This window comes from Arachis hypogaea, chromosome 13, assembly GCF_003086295.3.
Source record: "Arachis hypogaea cultivar Tifrunner chromosome 13, arahy.Tifrunner.gnm2.J5K5, whole genome shotgun sequence".
NCBI classification, from domain to species: domain Eukaryota; kingdom Viridiplantae; phylum Streptophyta; class Magnoliopsida; order Fabales; family Fabaceae; genus Arachis; species Arachis hypogaea.
The window spans coordinates 83,596,865-83,605,425 of NC_092048.1; the positions used below are offsets into that span (position 1 = coordinate 83,596,865).

Here is an 8,561-nt window from a genome sequence, read left to right on the forward strand (position 1 = left end):
TATTGCAGGGTTCTCAGGATCATAAGCTTCTTCTTCATAAGAAGCCTCTTGAGTACTGTTGGATGCAGCTTGCATTCCAGTCAGACTCTGAGAAATAATATTGACTTGCTGAGTCAATATTTTATTCTGAGCCAGTATGGCATTCAGAGTATCACTTTCAAGAACTCCCTTCTTCATAGGCGTCCCATTACTCACAGGATTCCTCTCAGAAGTGTACATGAACTGGTTATTAGCAACCATGTCAATGAGTTCTTGAGCTTCTGCAGGTGTTTTCTTTAGGTGAATGGATCCACCTGCAGAAGTATCCAATGACATCTTTGATAGCTCAGATAAACCATCATAGAATATATCCAGGATGGTCCATTCTGAAAGCATATCAGAAGGACACTTTTTGGTCAGCTGTTTGTATCTCTCCCAAGCTTTATAGAGGGATTCGCCTTCCTTCTGTTTGAAGGTTTGAACATCCACTCTAAGCTTGCTCAGCTTTTGAGGAGGAAAGAACTTGGCTAAGAAAGCCGTGACCAGCTTATCCCAAGAGTTCAGGCTATCTTTAGGTTGAGAGTCCAACCATATTCTAGCTCTGTCTCTTACAGCAAATGGGAAAAGGATGAGCCTGTAGACTTCAGGATCTACTCCATTGGTCTTAACAGTATCACATATCTGCAAGAATTTAGTTAAGAACTGAAAAGGATCTTCAGATGGAAGTCCATGAAACTTGCAGTTCTGCTGTATCAGAGAAACTAGCTGAGGTTTCAGCTCAAAATTGTTTACTCCAATGGTAGGGATGGAGATGCTTCTTCCATGTAAATTGGAATTAGGTGCAGTAAAGTCACCAAGCATCCTCCTTGCATTATTATTATTTTCGGCTGCCATCTCCTCTTCTTGTTCAAAAATTTCTGAAAGGTTATCTCTGGATTGTTGCAATTTAGCTTCTCTTAGTTTCCTCTTCAGAGTCCTTTCAGGTTCTGGATCTGCTTCAACAAGAATGTTCTTGTCCTTGCTCTTGCTCATATGATAAAGAAGAGGGCACAGAAAAAAATAATAATAATAATAATAGTAGGGATCCTTTATACCACAGTATAGAGGTCCCTGTGTGAGTAGAAGAAAAGAAGAAGAAAATCTGAACTCAGAGAGAGAGAGGGAGTTCGGATTTTTGGTGAGGAAGAGATGTTAGTGGATGAATAAATACATAGAATAAGATGCGAGAGGGAAAATTTTGAAAATAATTTTTGAAAAAGAGTTAGTGATTTTTGAAAATAGTTTTTGAAAAAGGTTAGTAGTTTTTTTTTTTTTCGAAAATAGAAATCAAAAATTAAAATAGTTAGTTAATTAAAAAGAAATTTTGAAAAAGAGGGAAGATATTTTCGAAAATTAGAGAGAGAGAGTTAGTTAGGTGGTTTTGAAAAAGATAGGAGACAAACAAAGAGTTAGTTAGTTAGTTGAAACAAATTTGAAAATCAATTTTGAAAATATAAGAATATAAGAAGTTTAGAGAAGATATTTTGAAATCAAATTTTTGAAAAAGGTGAGATAAGAAGATATTTTTGAAAAGATATGATAGAAATTAGTTTTTGAAAAAGATTTGAATTTTTAAAATCACAATTAATGACTTGATTCACAAGAAATTACAAGATATGATTCTAGAACTTAAAGTTTGAATCTTTCTTAACAAGTAAGTAACAAACTTGAAATTTTTGAATCAAAACATTAATTGATTATGTTATTTTCGAAAATTTGATATAAAAATAAGAAAAAGATTTTTGAAAAATATTTTTGGAATTTTCGAAAATAACTAAGAAATTTGAAAAAGATTTGATTTTTGAAAAAGATTTTGAAAAAGATGATATTTTTAATTGAAAATTTGATTTGACTCATAAAAATAACTAGATTTTTAAAAATTTTTGAAAAAGTCAAATCTAATTTTCGAAATTTTAAGAGAGAAAAAGGGAAAGATATTTTTTTTTATTTTTGAATTTTTAATGATGAGAGAGAAAAACAAGAAAAATGATGCAATGCATGAAATTTTTAGATTAAAACAATGAATGCATGCAAGAATGCTATGAATGTCAAGATGAACACCAAGAACACTTTGAATGTCAAGATGAACACCAAGAACATATTTTTGAAAAATTTTTTTAATGCAAGGAAAACATGCAAGACACCAAACTTAGAATTCTTTAATGCTTAGACACTAAGAATTCAAGAATGCATATGAAAAACAAGAAAAGACACAAAACATGTAAATGCAAAGATCAAACAAGAAGACTTACCAAGAACAACTTGAAGATCATGAAGAACACTATAAATGCATGAAAATTTTCGAAAAATACAAGATGCACATGCAATTGACACCAAACTTATAACATGACTCAAGACTCAAACAAGAAACACAAAAATATTTTTGATTTTTATGATTTTATGATTTTTTTTTTTGGTTTTTTTTTTCGAAAATTATTATGAAAAATAGAAATAAGGATTCCAAAATTTTTAATATGAATTTCAGGAATCTTATGCTCTTTAGTCTAAAGCTCCAATCAAAGGGTTAGGCATGGCTTAATAGCCAGCCAAGCTTTAGTATGTAAATCAGGAATAGCAGCAGGTGGATTAGCAACAACTAGCTTGCTCTTGATAACAAATTGGAAGCCTCAGTCCAAATGAATTTAGACATGGCTTTACAGCCAGCCAGGCTTCACATGCTTCATGAAACACTAGAATTCATTCTTAAAAATTTTGAATAAAATTAAAAAATTTTTGAAAACATTTTTATTTTAAAATTTTTTCGAAAACACAGGAGAAAATTTTTAAAGATTTTTGAAAAATTTTTGAAAAGAAAACAAAAGAAAATTACCTAATCTGAGCAACAAGATGAACCGTAAGTTGTCCAAACTCGAACAATCCCCAGCAACGGCACCAAAAACTTGGTGCGCAGAAATTGTGATTACACTTTGATTTTGTAAAATTCATTGCTCTTTCTTTCCCTGGTAATGGCGCCAAAAACATGATGTCAATACCATGGTTCACAACTTCGCACAACTTACCAGCAAGTGCACTGGGTCGTCCAAGTAATACCTTACGTGAGTAAGGGTCGAATCCCACGGAGATTGTTGGTATGAAGCAAGCTATGGTCACCTTGTAAATCTCAGTCAGGCAGATATAAAATAGTAATAGGGTTTTCGAAATTAATTAATAAAATAAGGATAGAAATACTTATGTAAATCATTGGTGAGAATTTCAGATAAGCGTGTGGAGATGCATTCGTTCCTCTGAACCTCTGTTTTCCTGCTGTCTTCATCCAATCAATCTTACTCCTTTCTATGGCTGGCTTTATGTAAGGATGTCACCGGTGCCAATGGCTACTTTCGATCTCTTTCGGGAAAATGATCCAAATGCTCTGTCACAGCACGGCTAATCTTCTGGAGGCATCACCTTTGTCGTTGGTTGCATCCTATTCCTCCCTGTGAAAATGGTCCGATGCGCTGTCACTGCATGGCTAATCATCTGGAGGTTCTCGATCATACTGGAATAGGATTTACTATCCTTTTGCGTCTGTCTCTACGCCCAGCACTCGCGAGTTTGAAGCTCGTCACAGTCATTCAATCCCAGAATCTTACTCGGAATACCACAGACAAGGTTTAGACTTTCCGAATTCTCATGAATGCCGCCATCAATCTAGCTTATACCACGAAGATCCCAATATCTCGGACTCGGTCCCCTGTATTAGTAATCTAAGAGATACTCGTTCAATCGAAGGTAGAACGGGAGTGGTTGTCAGGCACGCGTTCATAGGGAATGATGATGATTGTCACGTTCATCACATTCAGGTTGAAGTGCGAATGAATATCTTAGAAGTGGAATAAGTTGAATTGAATAGAAAATAGTAGTACTTTGCATTAATTCTTGAGGAACAGCAGAGCTCCACACCTTAATCTATGGAGTGTAGAGACTCTACTGTTGAAAATACATAAGTGAAGGTCCAGGCATGGCCGAGAGGCCAGCCCTCAAAACGTGATCAATAGTCTCCGAAGATGAACAATGGATTAAAACTGAGACCAGAGATGTCAAATACAATAGTAAAATGTCCTATTTATAATAAACTAGCTACTAGGGTTTACAGAAGTAAGTAATTGATGCATAAATCCACTTCCGGGGCCCACTTGGTGTGTGCTTGGGCTGAGCTTGAGTGTTGTACATGTAGGGGTCCTTCTTGGAGTTGAACGCCAGCTTTTGTGCCAGTTTGGGCGTTGAACTCCACTTTGCAGCTTGTTTCTGGCGCTGGACGCCAGAATTGGGCAGAGAACTGGCGTTGAACACCAGTTTGCGTCATCTAAACTTGGACAAAGTATGGACTATTATATATTGCTGGAAAGCCCTGGATGTCTACTTTCCAACGCAACTGGAATCACGCCATTTTGAGTTCTGTAGCTCAAGAAAATTTACTTTGAGTGCAGAGAGGTCAGAATCCAACAGCATCAGCAGTCCTTCTTCAACCTCTAAATCTGATTTTTGCTCAAGTCCCTCAATTTCAGCCAGAAAATACCTGAAATCACAGAAAAATACACAAACTCATAGTAAAGTCCAGAAATGTGAATTTAACATAAAAACTAATGAAAACATCCCTAAAAGTAAATAGATTCTACTAAAAACATACTAAAAATAATGCCAAAAAGCGTATAAATTATCCGCTCATCATGTATACACAAATCTTTTAGAAACTTTGCATACTTAGGTACCTATTGAATAACATCAAATAGAGGAACAGTTACCTCAACCTTTTTGAATATCTCTACCATTTTTGGATCAGGTTCCAGCTGCTTCCTGGGCTTCCTTGCAAGTTGTGGAAATGGGATGGGAGTGGCGTTTTCTGCAGTGTCTGTGCCTTTTAGTGCTTCCTCCTGTGGTTGCACATCTTCTTCTTCAGCCACGTCCTGTATGTTCTCTTCTTCTTCAACATCTTCTATTTCCACTACCTCTTCAGCTGAGGCGTGTTCTGGTGGGTTTGGCTCCTCCTAGTTCCTCTCCTGCAGTGTGGTTCCGGACCTCACGGTGATGGCATTAATACCACCCTTGGAATTGGGTAATGGTTGAGAGGGAATCCCACTGGAGCTCAAAGGTTGGTTATTGGAGTTATTCATTGATCCTATCTGGGACACAAGAGCCTGTAAAGTAGCGGTCAGACCATTCAGAGTGGCATTAATGTTATTTTCCATGGTTTGCTGTCTCCAATCAATAGATTGTAGTAAGTCATCATTGGCAGATGCAGAAGGATAGGTGAATTGAGAGGTCTGCTGTTGGGTATTCTGTGGTCCTTGGGATTGCCTTAGGTGAGGTGCTCTGTAAGGCTGATTCTAATTCTGCTGCTTGTTGTTGTTGTTATTTCACCTCTGATTTCCCTGATTATCTCTACTTCCTCTGTTGTTGCTGTCCCTCCAATTCTGGTTAGAATTGTCTTGCCATCCATGGTTGTAATTGCCACCTTGATTATACCCTTGGTTGGGGCGGTCATAGAAGTTATGTGTGGCTGCCACAGTATTGTCTTCATGCTGGAGCTGCAGACATTCATCAGTATAATGGCTATAATCGGCACAGATTCTGTAAACTCTCTGTGGGACTAACTGTTGTTGAGCTTGCTGAACTTGTTGTTGATTCAATTGCATTTGCTTCAGCAAGTTGGTCATTTCACATATACTCTGAGTTAAATCAGTAGTCTTTCTGCTAGAGGATACTTCTGCAACGGCTTTTGAACGGCCTTGTTTCTGCCTGTGATTCCTAGTAGATTCAGCTAAGTCACTGATCAATTGCCATGCCTCATCAGTGGTCTTGTACTTTTTCATAGACCCATTGCTAGCACTTTCCAATGTGGTCTTATCTTGGGGCCTCATTCCCTGTGTGACATAACCGAGTAACACTATCTTGTCAATCATATGGTGGGGGCAAGCTTCCAGAAGCTTATTGAAGCGCTTCCAGTACTCATAAAGCATCTCAGAATCATCCTGAACAATCATGAAAATATCTTTCCTCAGTTTATCAGTAACTTAAGCTGGAAAGAACTTTTCCAAGAATTCTCTCCGCAGTGTATCCCAGTTGGATACAATTGCTGCTGGTTAAGTGCAGTACCACTCTCTTGCCTTTTCCTCAAGAGAAAACGGGAAAGCTTTCAGCAAAATTGAAGTTTCATCTGCACCATCACGCTTGACAGTAGAACAGGCTGCCTGAAAATCTCTTAGGTGCTTGATAGACTCTTGAGCAGGTAAGCCATGAAACTTGGGCATCAAATTGAGCAGTGCGGTCTTTATTTCAAAGTCTGTAGCTACCGTTAGGTGATGCGCTTGAAATGGTTGCATTGTAAAATCAGAGGCTCCAGCCTCCTAGATAGTAACTCTCCTGGCTGCTGCCATGTTACCTGTGCGTGAAACAACCAAATCAGTAGAACGGGGGATGGTTTCTTTCTTGAATGACGTTTCAGATCCGCCCTCAGAGAGGACTAACCGACGCCGAGCTTGCCTTATTCGTGAAATAGTTCATTCAATCTCAGGATCGAATATTAGCAAGCTTAGATCAGGAAGTAAATGTGTCATCAAACGAAAGAAACAAGCAGCTCATAGTAGCAAAATAAAATAAAATGCAAATAAATAAATTCTAATTCATAACTTTAGCACTCTATTGCAACTCCCCGGCAACGGCGCCAAAAATTGATGCGAGCGGAAATTGGCGAGTTAAGAATGATTATAAAATATGCGTTGCAAGTATAGTTATCAACCAACCAGAAATCCACTTATCAATTTAGAAAGGTGTCACAGAAATTAAAATGAAAATACTGGGAGTATGAATCCCAAGTCGTCTCCCAACGAGTTGCAGAAAAGTGTGCTATTTTATTAATCAGATGTTTTCAAAAAGGTTTGAGTTGAATGGCAGAAAATTAAATTAGAGAATGTATATAAATTTAAATAAAAGCCTTGACTGGGAGTTGATTAGTTGGAAGCCTTATTCTTGTTGCAGTACTCTCAAGACTAATTGATAATTGGGGATTATTCTGTTTAGTTGTCCCTCACTAAGTAAGGGAAAGTTAAACAAGTTGGAATGCTATCTCTATCCACAAGTTCCAATCCGCTCTTGGGAGGATTGGTGTTAGTGACTAGAGAGCAATCCAACAATAAACCCAACTACAACCTTTCTCTTGAGCATCCCAACTTCAAGGGTTTCTTTCAATCAACTCCCCATCAAGTTAGGGAACTACTCACTCATTGTAAAGATGAAATTCATAACATAAATAAGGGAATTAAAGAAAGACATGATAAATAATGATCAAACGATTAATTAAAAATAAAAGTAGTTCTTGTATTGATAAATGCTAAAATAATCCAATGGTAAAATTAAGTAAATTAAGGAACATGGAAGAGTAAGAGACAAGTAAAGAGAACGAACTAGAATGCCGAAGCCTTGATGAGGCAATAACTCTTCTCAATATCCCAATGCAAAAACAATGAACATAACAAATCCTAAAAACTATGAATGTGTAGAGAGAAAACCTAGAGGAGAGGAAAACTAGATCTAAAAACTAAAACTATGCGGAATGAATGTTGTTGTTGGTTTCTGCATGTTCTTTGGCTCTAGTCTGCTTTTCTGGGCCGAAAACTGGGTCAAAATAAGGCCCGAAATAGCCCCACCGATTCTGCAGATTATGCAGATCGCGCATGTCACGCGATCGAGTCATCCATGCGGCCGCGTCATTCGGCTTTCTGCTTTGCCACGCGGTCGCGTCATCCATGCGGCCGCGTCAATCGTGCTATTCCATGCCGTGCGGTCGCATCATCCATGCGTCTGCGTCACCGCGATTTCCTCTCTTTCGCGCGGTCGCATCATCCATGCGGCCGCATCACTTCTCGCTGGTCATCTCCTCAATTCCTTGTGTTCCTCCCATTTTTTCAAGCTTCCTCTCCAATCTCCAACTCATTCATGCCCTATAAAGCCTGAAACACTTAACACACACATCACGGCATCGAATGGAATAAAAGAGAAATAAAATACATAATTAAAAGTCTCTAGGAAGTAAGTTTTCAATCATGCAATAACTTTAGGAAGGAACTATAAATGCATGCTTATTTAACGAATAAGTGGGTAAAGATCATGATAAAACCACACAATTAAACACAATATAAACCATAAAATAGTGGTTTATCAGACCGCGTGACAAGGAAATCTCCAAATGACGCGACCGCGTGACCCACGCAGACGCGTGACAGAGGCTACACACCAGAAATTACAGAAAATGCTCCCAGCGATTTCTGAAGCCCTTTTTGGCCCAAATCCAAGACCAGAAGGCACAGATCAGAGGTTATGAAGTGAGGCAATCCATCCATTCAGAGGAGAGTCTCCAATTAGTTACTTTTCATGATTTAGATGTAGTTTTGAGGGAGAGGTTCTCTCCTCTCTCTTTAGGATTAGGATTTAGATTTAGGATTTTATTCGCTTTCAGGACTATCTCTTTTTATCAGGTTCAACATTCCTTTTTAATTACTTGTCCTCTCAATTTAGTTTATGAATTCTTCTATGTTACAGATTAC

At 37.8% G+C, this 8,561-nt stretch overlaps 1 non-coding gene across 1 annotated transcript; it reads left to right on the top strand.

Moving 5' to 3' along the window:
- Positions 1 to 369: 369 nt before the first annotated feature.
- Positions 370 to 477, top strand: LOC112739643 (small nucleolar RNA R71). Its single transcript, XR_003170574.1, has one exon. It is a non-coding gene; the product is annotated as a small nucleolar RNA R71 (small nucleolar RNA).
- The last annotated feature ends 8,084 nt before the right edge of the window (positions 478 to 8,561 follow it).